Genomic DNA, 13,279 nt, shown 5'->3' with positions numbered 1-13,279 from the left:
TTCAATGAAGACAACAAAGAGATGTTATGGGGTTTTTCTTGCGTATAAGGCCTCCACCTCTCTCTTGAAAATCCATTTTGAAATTAATTTCAGCCTTATTTCTCATGATGTTGGGCTGAAGCAGTTAGGATGATCTATATGCAAATGACTATTCAAATACTAGAGACAGGTTAGGATTAAAATTCTAAAAATGTACAGGCAGCTTCCAAATCTATTTCCTTTTCTCCATTTCTTTGTTCATTCATTTGTTCCTTACTTCCTTCATGGACTGCATATTAGAACTGATGCATTATTGGATCAGGTACACTGTATTAGACACTTTACATTTTTATATTCTTAAATTTGTCAATTACACCATAGTGGTGGCTGATTTTTGAGTGGTTGATTATGTTGGAGACCATGTGTTTTAGTTTATAGATCTGAATTTTAAAGCCTCAGTTAATGAAGAAGAGGAGGAAGATAAGTAAATAGTATCCAGTACAGGTTTGTACAATATTAGAGATGCCAAAATCAGAGAGATGAACCAAACTCAGACTAGAACATGATATCGAGAACCTAAAAAAGAATGGGTATATGTATATGTATAACTGAGTCACTTTGCTGTACACCTGAAAAACACAACATTGTAAATCAACTCTACTCCAGTAAAAGTTTTTTTAAAAAAGAACATGAGATTGAAATCTAAGAACATATAAAGGAATTATCAAAATCAATGAGACTGGAGACAGATTTTGAAGCTGAGTTATAAGAACCAAGAATTCAACAATTAGGGAGCTGAGAGAAATAATAAATGGTGGGGTGTCTGGTTAAATGGGCAAAAATTGGTTTTTTCTTCCTTGCTTTCTTTTCTTTGTGTGTTTTAAGGACTAGATAGTGGGCAGGTATCTAGTCTATCAATTGTTTTGGAAATAAGGTGGTAAAATACTATTGTTTCAGCTGCTTTGGGGTCTAATCTTATTCCTCTCCTGGGTTCCTTGGAGGACTGATTATTAAATAATTACTCTTAGTCTTTCTTAACAAGCCAAATCGTGCTAATAATGATCACCTTGGGATTTAAAAGGAGCTTATGCAGTGCTCACCAGGGAAAAGGAGGCATCTAGATTCCTCTTTTGAGGGAATGAACCTTTTCACGGATCTCTTATTTGTGATCTAATGTTCTAATTTCTCTTAAAAGTAAAAGTTAATTGAGAGAGCCCTACAGAGATGCAGGCTACATGATTACATGATTACTGAATTAATAAGAAAAGCTAAAATAATAAAGGTAGGCCGCTATAATTATTTTTAAAAAGGGGAAGGGGGACTAGCTGGATAGAACCAGAACACAGGAGGAGAAAAAGGTAATTTGTGTAAAATAAAAATAACTAGAAATTAATAGAGGATATCCTAAAGTGGCAAGACAGTCTGTGCAGAGAACAGTAACAGGTGAAAGTCCCTAAAGGTTATATCCTATAGGCCAGAGAGCCTGAAGGCTGAGAGTCTTTTGTTTTCATCTTTTGCCTTCCAGCAGAGACAGTCATGATTTCTAATATTTGTGGGGCACGTTAGTCATTCACCTTGTGGATTGTTTCAACTGGCCCTTTCCCAAGAACTGGATTCCTTTACCCCCCAGAGTTCAGGCACTTCTCATATAGTTCTCAAAAGTTTCTGCTATGTTTTTTTTTTAAACATTGGACTTTACTCAGAGTTCTTTGTTACATAAAAAGAGAAATAGGTTAAATGATAGAAATGACAGGAATAAAGTAGGAAGCAAGAGTCCTGGCATGCTGTGTTAGTTCAAACTTGGACAAAAAATAAGGGTCCTGGGCCTCCTATAGTTCATAACTAGGAGATGATATTACAATGAAGAGAAAGATTGCTATCTTAGATCAGGTACTCTGGAAATAAAGGTTAGCATGAAGGTTTATTGGAGTTTTCTCTTGGGAGTGACACATGTAAGGAAGTGAAGAAGGCAGGATTGAGCAGAGGGAGAAGGTGACTTGCAATAGAAGTCTCAGCCATCCCACGGGTAGCCCTAGAGCTGGGCTGGCACTTCCATGTCCCAAACTGAGACAGGGGAGCATCTTTTTATCCTTATAGCTGTTAGTCGTTACCTGTGGGAGCAGTGTAACCTTGGATGAGGCACTTCCCTGCAGCTGAGAGCCAGTTCCTGGAGAGGGACAGAGTTGTGAGCCATCAGAAGCTGATATTTCTAGCTTAAAATGGGATCTGAGTGAAGCACCACAGAATCCACTCTAACAGTTAATTGAAAAAATAAAATGTGTTTTTTTGGTAGGCCTTGAACAATGGGATTTTATCCTGTGCTAGCTACTATGGGCAGTATATTCGACCTTCTGTAGTATTTAATTTGCTATTGATAATGTTCAGAAAATTATTAGGGTAATCATATAATTTGTCATTCAAATCAGGATACTTTTGAGAGATGGAGGTGAGACAAAATAATTAACAGACTTTAACTGATATACAGAAGGCATAAGTCAGGACTGTTCCAAGCAGATCGAGATATATGGTCACCTAGAAACTGCATGACTGTATATAAATTATAGGTAAGATAATACTTATGAAGGATTTTAAGAGGAATTTAACATATTTGTTGACAGATTTTTGTATTGACCATTAAATATAGTTAAAATATGAAGTTTGGGTTAAAATTGTATTAGTGTTGTTGCAATTTCTAGTCATGTAATTTTTCTAGAGACACTGTGCTAAGAACTGGTGATTTCAGAGTCTGAACAATCTCAGTCTTAGTTGTCAAGGGAAATCAGACAAATAAATAAGTGATATAGAGCACAATAAGAGCTGTAATGGTGGTCAGTGCTAAGTAAAATAATAGGGCCAAGTAGGAAGTGGTTAACTACCTTGGGGTTGAACAGGGAAGGTATCACAGAGGAGAAAGCTCTTATGCTGGCTTTTGAAGCATGGGAAGGTGGGAATTCCAGAAGCGGGTAACAGCCTGTGCAAAGACACAGAAGCAGGAATCAGCATAGTGCAGTTGGTGTGGGGAATATAAACAGTTCAGTTTGAATGAAATGAAGAGGAAAGAAGGAAAAGTGGGATATAAGACTAAGTACTAACCATTAATTTACAAATAGGTTTCTTTCAAATATTTGATTTTTCTTTGCTTTCGAAACAGGCCAATTTTCAATTTAAACCTGTCTTTCTTTCTTTCTTTCTTTCTTTTTTTTTTTTTTTGCGGTACTAGGGCCTCTCACTGCCGTGGCCTCTCCTGTTGTGGAGCACAGGCTCTGGACGCGCAGACTCAGCGGCCATGGCTCACGGGCCCAGCCGCTCCGCGGCATGTGGGATCTTCCCGGACCGGGGCATGAACCCTTGTCCCCTGCATTGGCAGGCGGACTCTCAACCACTGAGCCACCAGGGAAGCCCTAAACCTGTCTTTGTTTAATGCAAATCAATTATGAGTCACTGATAATATCACCTTATCAGGTTTTTCTTTATAAATCAATTTCCATTTGTGATATTGTGATTTATAATAAGAAATATATATTTGGTCTTTGTCCTGTTTCTGGCACAGAGCTTCTAAAACCCTTGGAATTTTCTAAGTGATGAGAGTAGTAAAGATGTCTTTTGTTATGTTTGAGGTAACGTTTGGACCTAAGGATGGGGCCTAGTTGCCAGGAGAACCAAGCATATAATTAGAGGATTGGAACTTTCAGTCCCACCTTCCAGAACCCCAGGGAAGGGAGAGGCACTGGAGGCTGAGTTCAATCACCAGTGGTCAATGATTTATTCAGTGATGCCTATGTAATGAAGCCTCCATAAAAACCTAAAAGGACAGGGTTCAGAGAGCTTCTGGATTGATGAGGATGTGGGGAGTCAGGAATAGTGGTGCACATGGAGGGGCATGGAAACTCTTCCCACATACCTTGCCCTGTGTATCTTTTCCATATGGCTGTTCTTGAGTTACAGCCTTTTATAATAAACTGGTAATCTAGTAAGTAATAGTTTCTCTGAGTCTGAGTGGCTCTAGCTAATTAATTGAACCTGAGGAGAGGGTAGTGGGAACCTGTGATTTATAGCCAGTTGGTCAGAAGTATAGGTAACAATCTGAACTTGTGACTGGCATTTGAAGTGGGGTGATGTGGGGGAGGCAGTTTTGTAGGACTGAACCCTTACCTGTGGAATCTGGTGCTATCTCGAGGTAGATAGTGTCAGAACTGAGTTGAATTTTAGGACAGCCAGCTGGTGTTCTGAGAATTGCTTGGATTCCCACCCCACCCTCTGTGCCCCGCCATACCCTGCCACATTGGAATTTGTACTAGAACCTTTTATTATTGAAACATATTCAATATTTCTTAATGAATTTGTAGGCAGGCTCTGAATAAAAAGTTATCATACCATTATAAGTTTAGGATCAAAGGCCAGCTTGTAGCTTTATTTCTGTGCTAAAGTAGGTTTAGCAGGGTCAGACACAGATGAGCAACTTGTGTAGTTGATTTGCCTGTCTATTGACTACACTTAATAATTAATTGGAGAAGACTATTAGTGATCTACAAATTGCCCCACCCTATTTGGGTCCTTTTTTTAAACTCAGAAATTTTAATATGTTTTAAAGTCTTGTAACCATAATGAAAGAGTTTATTGAATTTTGACATGACTTTATTTGCTTGTTTTCTTCTGGGAGATAAATTGAAACTAGATTTGCCTTAATATTTTTCTTAGAGATAACTATCACAGTTTGTATCTGAGAAACTCAGCTAAGGTTGTTGACTGACAAAACTTTATTACTCCAAGAATTGTTTGCTTTTATGTCCCAGAGTAGCTTTTAAGTATTTCAGTTTGATATTCCTATAAACTTGAAGTAAATCTCTAGTTGTCCAAGTGGATTAGGTTATGAATACGATTCAGTGTGATGGCACGGTACCTCATTTGCAAAATACTTTTCTTTCATTTACATATGGCAAGGATATATCTGTAAGGATTTTTATCTCCCTGTAAAAAGTTGTTTCCTATCTATGGTAGGCAGAATAATGGCCCCCAACAGACGTCTGTGCTCATCCTTGGAACTCATGCATACTTTACACGGTACAAGGGAGTTTGCAGATGTGATTCAGTACAGGGATTTGTGATGGAGTGATTTTCCTGGATTAAATGGGTGGGCTCAATCTAATCAATTAAGTTTTTAAAACCAGAGAACCTTCCTTGGCTGGATCAGAGAAAGATGTGATGGAAAAAGGAGAGATTCAAAACATGAGAGTCAGTTTGCCATTGCTGGCTGTATAGTCAGGCCACTCAAGATGGCTGTTCTCTTGCTGTCTGTACATCCCCTTCCCGACCAGTGCCTGCTTCACCTATATCTTACCCACCTGACTGACCTTCCTACATACTTATTCCAGGCCCCAGCTAGTGATTGTTCTTATCAAAGTGGTGGTGAGTGGCGTGCCTCTCTGCTGCTTTCCCTGGTAATTAATGAGCCCACCTGACGTCAATTCCCCTATAACTGGCAATCTGCCCTTCCCCCCACCCTCCCGCAGTGAAGACTGACGCCATGTCTTGCTGGCCGTCTGCTGCACATGGTGGGGTGTCGCTCCAGGACCTTGCTTCAGACAGGTAAGCTCCCCTATCCATTAAACTATTGATGTCTCTGTTGCTAACTCCAGGCTCTTTCTTTGGTCTTGAAGCTGGGCAAGTACAGGGCTTGTAGGCCTGTGGGGTGCAGCCCAACAATTGGCAGAGTCAGATAGGAGACTGAGGAAACTCCTGTGAGCGCCGAGACTTGGGGAAATACAGGATGGGGAATGGAAAATTACTGGGGCCTCCACTAACATGTGGGGCCCGAAAGTTGCAAGTGTAATCTTGGCATGGCTGGCCACTAACATGTGGGACTCCAAAATTGCAGGGGTAATCCTGAAAATTGCAGGACATGTGGGGTGGCTATCTAATGGGGGGCTTGTGGTGGCTGTCCTTGATTAATGGGGCTGCCAAGAGATCTGGAGAACAGTAGCCTCTAAAGGCTCTGCTGTTGTATCAAAATGAGCCTTCTGTAATTGGTTAAGCTAGCTTTCTAAAGGAATTGTGCTTTTGAGTTGTAAATGATCTACCTGGCCTCTCTGGACTTTAATCTTCCATGATCTCTAGAAGTATAGGAGAAAAAAGAGCTTTTAGGTAAACTCTATAGAAATACTTATGTTTTAGGAATGTCTATCTAAAGTAGTCCCTCCATATTTTGGTAACTTGAAACTAAAGTTGAAAGAAGAGAATTCATGGGTCATTTCAAATAGGATAAAATATTGGAACATTACTTGCTGGGAGGGTCTAAGTTTATCTACCTCTACCTGCTTAAGAGAGGAAGACTAAAGCATTGTTTTCCAATCAGGAAATGCACAATTACTTGCTTCTTGGTTTTTGCCAGAGATTAAGGTTTTCAAGGGTTAAGATTATAATCAGTCATAATTCTTGTAACCAAGTTTCTTTATGGATTACATTGTGATCAGGTGTTTAACTGCGCCTTTTAAAGTTTTTGTCATTTATAGACAGTTATTGTTTTATTCTGATGCTTTTTTGCAAAAGTGCTTCATCTTCAAGAAGATGCATAGGAAGGACTTTTTGAGAAGTACAGGCCTCTGATAAATTTCATGTCATACCACTGAACTGGGTAAGAAATTAAAGAATCCTAATGGAAAACCTGATGGCTTCATAAAAAGTTAACAAAAGGATTGGTTACTGAGTGAACTGGTGGATATGCTTATAATGTTTATGGGGTTTGTCTGGAATGTCACTGGTTTTGATCTGTGTTTTCCAGGTAGAGGGAAGCCCTTCTGCTCAAATTAGTTATGACACACAGCAATTCGGTAAACTACACCTGTGGGTAGAATTGAAGCATTTTTTTCTTTTCTCTCTTCCTTGTTCCTCCAGAAATTGGAGACTCTTGGGCTCTGAGCAGCCTTAGCAGGTGAATGGGAAAGACTGTCTCCTGTCATGTGCAGGAATCTTGATATTTTGGGGACCTATAGAAGAGAGAAATCCACTGGGGTGGAGCCTGATAGCAGGCCTTTGGCATGGCTTTCCTGTCCTTGAGAGGCCTTTTGAGAATTCAGTCTGACACTCCTGAGGAGTTCCACCACAGTCAATTTGGAGGAGCCTGTATGGTCAATTGACCAGACTTGTTTTGCAAACAAATTAGTCTTGATTTGACTTGTTTGGTGGAGATGAGGGTAATTTTAGAGAGAACAATATTATGTTTCAGTGGATGTTAAATTCTAGTTCTATTAATTGAGGTCTGTATTTATGAAAGTTACTGTGTTAGTCATACTTTTGTCCTCATATTCTGGATAGAAAGAAAATTATCCAGTGAAATGGTCACAGAGTATAATGACTCATGAAATGTCACACTGCTTGCTTTAAGTCTGCTGCTAAAAGCACATGTACTATGCTTGTATGGCAATTGGGTATAAGTGATAAAATGTACAGCCTATAAAGTGTTTCCCCATTAATATACCTCTCAGCATATTCACAAGATCTGAGTAGTTTTCCCCCAATGAGAACGACTAGGAAAATATAAAGGAGGCCTATCTTGGACTATGGATCATGAGGAACATGATCTGAACCTGGGGTAGGAGCCAGCACTGCAGAATTGATGGATATTTTGATCATCAATGCTTTTCTGTTGAACGATTTGCAGTCAAAGGGGGAACTGATGGAAAAATCTGCATATACTGAGGTATGGGGAAGTCATTCTGGCTTATACATGGTTTAACTTAAACTTTACTGACCAGAACAGCCTGTTTTGTGGCCTTTCAGAAATGCATTGTACATATGCTTTGGCCATTAAGGAAGGGAATGCATTTGAAGGTCAAATGGAGTAGCTGTAGTTTGGACATCCAAGGTAAAACTAGGTGGCCATTGTATATGTGATTTTGGACATGTTCTTGTATTACAGAAAACTTGAGTTTTCTGAAACTGCACTGCAGACCAGGACAGAAACCACGGGCAGGTGTGGTATTATCTCTGAATGTGGCTACCTCTTGTATTTTGCTTAACTGTCATGATCTCCCCTATGTAGTGCCTGTTAGTTGTCTTGCGTTTCCTCCCTATGAGGGAGGAAATCTATTTGAGGAATGAGCTGCAACACTGGCCTCATGAGCCTCAAATGAGTCTAATTGCTGGATCTACAGCGAGATGTTGTGCTCACCTCCTCTGAACTTCCATGAGAAATCAACCCAGCTAACGTGACTAGGTGGGGACTACTGACAATGGGGGGAAAGGAGTCACCATCTTCCAGTCCCATATGCTAATATGTCAGAAGGACCCCCCATTGGTAAATGGTACTGTACAACTGCCTGCCCATGAGCCCCCTGGGCTATGCTGTGTGGAGTGGAATAGGCTGGCTTCTGGACACACAAGTCCAACTAATGGGACTAACTTTTTCATTTGGAAGGACCTAATGGGTTCACCCCTAATGTCACTCAACTTAACATGGGGTGGCAGACCTGTACTGTGACTGCTGAGTCATGACTAGGCCAGGGCTTCCCCCTCCTTGGAGGTGGCTCTGGGTTTGTGAAAATCAGGGATGGCCTGTCTGTATTGTATTTGTGGTATATGGTTGCAGTATCCCTCTACATACCTGACCCCAGGGATATTGTGGAAGAGGAGCCGGCCAAGATTGTAAGGGTCGTGCAGGGTATGTAAGGGTGGAGTGTATGGCCAGGCCACTCAAGATGGCTGTTCTCTTGCTCTCTGTACATCCCCTGCCTGACCAGTGCTTGTTTCACGTATATCTTACCCACATGACTGACCTTCCAGGTGAAATAAATTCTAGTTTAACATACTTCCAGGTCCCAGCTAGTGATTGTTCTTATCAAAGGGGTGGTGAGGCGTGTGCCCCTCTGCTGGTAATGAGCCCATCTGACATCAATTCCCCTATAACTGGGAATCTCCCCTTCTCCTGGGAATGAAGACTGCTGCCATGTCCTGCACCGCACACAATGGGGTGTCGCTCCAGGACCTTGTTTCAGATGGGTAAGCTCCCCTGTCCATTAAACTATTGATGACTCTGTTGCTGACTCCTGGCTCTTTCTTCTCTCTTGAAGCTGGGCAAGCACAGGGCTTGTAGGCCTGTGGGGTGCAGCCCAACACTGGCTTTAAAGTTGGAGGAAGGGGGACATGAGCCAAGGGTGGCTTCTAAACCTGGAAATGGCCCTCAGCTGACATCTGGCAAAAAACAGGGATCTCAGTCCTACAATTACAAGGAACTGCATCTTCCAGTAACCCAAATGGTCAAGTAAGCAGATTCTCCACTAGAGCCTCCTGAAAGGAACATGGCCTTGCTGACACCTTGATTTTAGTCCAGTTTTATACTTCTGACTTATATAACTGTAAGGTAATAAGTTGGTGTTAAGTCACTAAATTTGAGGTAATTTGTTACAGCAGCAATAGAAAATTAATACATGATCTTAATCAGGGGTCATACAGAGATACTATGTCAGCAACTTTGAAATCTTATGTGAAATGAATTGCTGCCATTATATACTAAACATATAGGTATATTAAATATGAACCGTGTATAAATCTCAGGAAAGGAAATCAGTTTCGTAGAAATACCAAACTACTGATTTTGAATGTGCTTGTGTATCTCACATAGGATTTAGCATGAAGTAATTAAAATGCCTGAAAATCATTTAATGGTTTAAACACCATGAACTGCTGTGGTGCTACACAATGGAAAATATGATTTAGTTTATTTTCTGAGCCAGTACTTCAATGGAAATATTATGCAAACTAGAATAATATGTGAATCCAATATAATTAAAAACTTTCTAGTAGCCATGTAAGTAAAAGAAACAGGTGAAATTAATTTGAATAATGTATTTTTAGTTCAGTATATGCCAAATATCATTTCAACATATAATCAACATAACCATTATCAGTGAAATAGTTTACATTCCTTTTTAGTACTAAATCCTTGAAATCTGGTATGTATTTTATATTTATAGTACATCTGGATTAGCCACACTTTAAGTGTTCAATAGCCACATGTGGCTATGATATTGGACAGAACAGCTCTATACAGAAAAGTATTCTCCACTACAGAGCTTCTGATACTTAACCACCTCCATGTTTCTGCAGCTTTAATAATGCTACTACTGTTAGGAAAGGTAACAAAAGAAAAAAGACACAGAACACTTAGGGAGACTAAGAGCTACCGCACCATGCTGTCATTTCTGTGTTAACCAGTAAAGTAGGCAACTGGCATCTTATAGTAGCATATTCAAAACTTTCCATATGTGGTAGATTATATTTTCCCCAAATGAACACAATAGTATCTCCCATTTTGCATATTCTTTGGTATGACTTTGTCTTTCCTCCATCATTAGTTGGAGTTTAATACCCTTCTTCTTGAAACTGGGCTTACCTTAATGACATGACCAATTAAATGTGACATAAGTAATGTTGTGGAACTTCTGAGGCTATGTCACAAAAAGCCTTGCCTTTCAGAGTCCAACTAAGCCTCTTGGAATGCTCAATCTTGGAAACTCCCTCTCAGAATGCAGCTGCTATACCATAGGAAGCCCAGCCCACCTGGAGAGGTCACAACCAGGTAGGCGATCTGGTCTATAGCCTCAGCTGAGTTCCCAGATCAACAGCCAGTCCTGTGACTGTACCATCTTGGATGTCTAGACCATTCAGAACTTCCTATGGCTGCAGCTGCAGCTGAAACTTGACTGCAGCTGCATTGAGACCTGATGTGTGAAATCCTGGCCAAGCCCAGTCAAACCTCAGAACCATGCTTTTAGCTGCTAGGTTTGGGAATGTCTTCTTGCACAGAAATAGATGATACTCTGAATACTACAGAATTTGATTGGCAAAGACTTTATTTTGAGAAAAGCATAAAGAATCAAAACTGCTCTAACACCAAATGTGAGGAACTGCCTAGAAGGTACAGAGGATGAGTCAGACTGTCCCCTTAGCCATAGTGGTCAAGGGTTCTTAACAACAGCTTTGTAAGGAGGAAGATAAAAACTGATATAGTACAAAGTATAGATTTAGTTAATCTCCACGAATCTTGAATATTAAGTCCTGTTTTAAAAATAAAACCACTAAAGATATCCTCATAACAGATCTGAAGTGGGTAAAACTTACCTGTTAGAAGTCAAGGTTATAGTGCCCAATGTGAAAACAAAACAAAAACCTAGGTAAGTGACCTTTTGCAGAATTTCATTTTAACAAGGCTTATTTGTGACTGGGTGCATTTTTGCTATAATGATGTATATAATTGCATTTAAGAAGTGACTTTGAAACTTTTCCAGGTGATCCACAATTGATATTCCCAAAATGTGCATGATGATCACCTGCTTTCTTCAGTGACATTGAATCAGAATCACTGAATACTGAGTGATTATATAATTTATGCTAGAGAACTGTCACAGGCAAATGTTTATTCAACCTCTTGTGGTTACTAAGTCTGCCTTCCTTCTTGGGAATTTTAAGCATAGTAGCAGGGGCTCAGAGAAAGAAATATGCAAACCTCCACAAAGTTGGCAGTACTGTAAGTATGGCAGTTGGCTTACAACTGGGGAGAGAAAAATAATTCTTTGGTTTGGTGCATAGCAGAGATATGATAATCACTGTTTATGATAATCATGTTGTCTTTTGTAAAAACAGAAGCTCTTTCTAATTTTATAACTCCTTTAGAAAAATTGGCTGCTCATTTTATCTTGTTTCTGACCTTTATATAAAAGCCTAGAAGCTTGTATGGTAGAACTAACTGAATCTACTTGATGGTTACTTTTATATTGAGCTGTTTAGACAGTATGGGGAAACCCACCCATCTTCTATCAATTTGGGGTTATTACAGTGTTCCAGGAATGCCTCCCAAAGACTTGAAATGAAGATTTTTTTTAAAAAAAAACCTTTTATTTGGCAATAATTATAAATTGAAAGGAAATTGCAAAGATAGTCCAGAGAGTTTCTGTGTACCCTCTGCCCAGTTTCCCATACAGGTAGTATCTTATGTAACTGTATTGTATCAACCCTTCACCACAACCCCCAGCATCCCACTATCCCTAACCCCTGCAAATACTAATCTGTTCTCCATTTCTATCATTTTATCTTTTCTAAAATGTTTTATAAATGGAATCATACAGTATGTGATCTTTTGAGACTAGCTTTTTTCACTCACCCTGATGCCCTAGAAATCCATCCAAGTTGCATGTATTGATAGTTTATTCTTATACCCATGGTATGAATATACCACAGTTTATTTTGCTATTCAGCTACTGTAGGACATTTTTCTTGTTAACCAGTTTTGGGCTATTACAAACAAAGTTTCTATGAGAAGTTGTGTACAGGATTTTGTGTGGACATAAGTTTTCACTTTTTCTGAGATAAGCGCCAAGTGTGATTACTGGGTCATAATGGTAAATGAATGTTTAGTTTTTCAGAAACTCCCAAACTATTTTCCAGAGGGGCTGTATTATTTTACACTTTCACCTATGAAGGATGTAGTTATTCTGCACCCTGACCAGCACGTGGTATATTTAATATTTTTATGTTAGTTGTTCTAACAGATGTGTACTCATTGAACATCATGGTTTTAATTTGTGTTTCCCTAATGGCTAGAGATATCAAACATCTTTTCATATGCTTATTTGCTACCTGCGTATACTATTCAGTGAAATGGTTCATCATGGGTTTTTTTTGCCTATTTTTAAGTTGGATTGTTTGTATTTTACTGTTATTTTTGAGAGTTCTTTATGTATCCTAGATATGAGAAATTTTTCAGATACGGGGTTTGCAAATGTTTTCTTGCCGTCTGTAGCTGATAAAGGCAATTTTATCAGTTTTTTTCTTTTATGTATTGTAGTTCTAGTGTCTAAGAACTGTTCACCCAATTCTAGGTCCCAAAGATTTACTTTAAAAGTTTTATAATTTTATGTTTTAAATTTACATTTTACATTTATGATCCATTTTGAGTTACTTTTTTTATGAGGTATGAGATTTTTCTCAAGGTTAGTTTTTTGCCTGTTGATATCCAAATACTCTAGCACTATTTGTTGAAATGGATTACCTTCCTCCATCCAGTTACTTCTGCATCTTTGTCAATTCTATGCTACTGAACTATTCGTCTACCTGTTGGTTAATACTACAGAGTATTGATTACTATAGTTTTATAGTTAGTCTTGAAATTGCTTACGGTTATTCCTCCTACTTTATTCTCCTATTTCAATGTTGCTTTAGTTTTTCTAGCTCCTTAGTTTTTTCATGTAAATTTTAGCATAATCTTATCTGTACCTACGAAAACTCTCTCTGTGATTTTGATAAGAAT

The 13,279-nt window shown here is 39.1% G+C and overlaps 1 protein-coding gene across 1 annotated transcript in view; it reads left to right on the top strand.

The window, feature by feature from the left end:
• Window positions 1–13,279, top strand: part of CTNNA3 (catenin alpha 3) — a gene marked incomplete at both ends in the record, with an annotated part of 1,638,358 nt that overhangs the window by 439,042 nt on the left and 1,186,037 nt on the right.

The sequence above is a fragment of the Hyperoodon ampullatus genome, assembly GCF_949752795.1.
Source record: "Hyperoodon ampullatus genome assembly, chromosome: 1".
Lineage (NCBI taxonomy): Eukaryota > Metazoa > Chordata > Mammalia > Artiodactyla > Ziphiidae > Hyperoodon > Hyperoodon ampullatus.
This window is presented reverse-complemented; position numbering and strand designations above follow the sequence as displayed.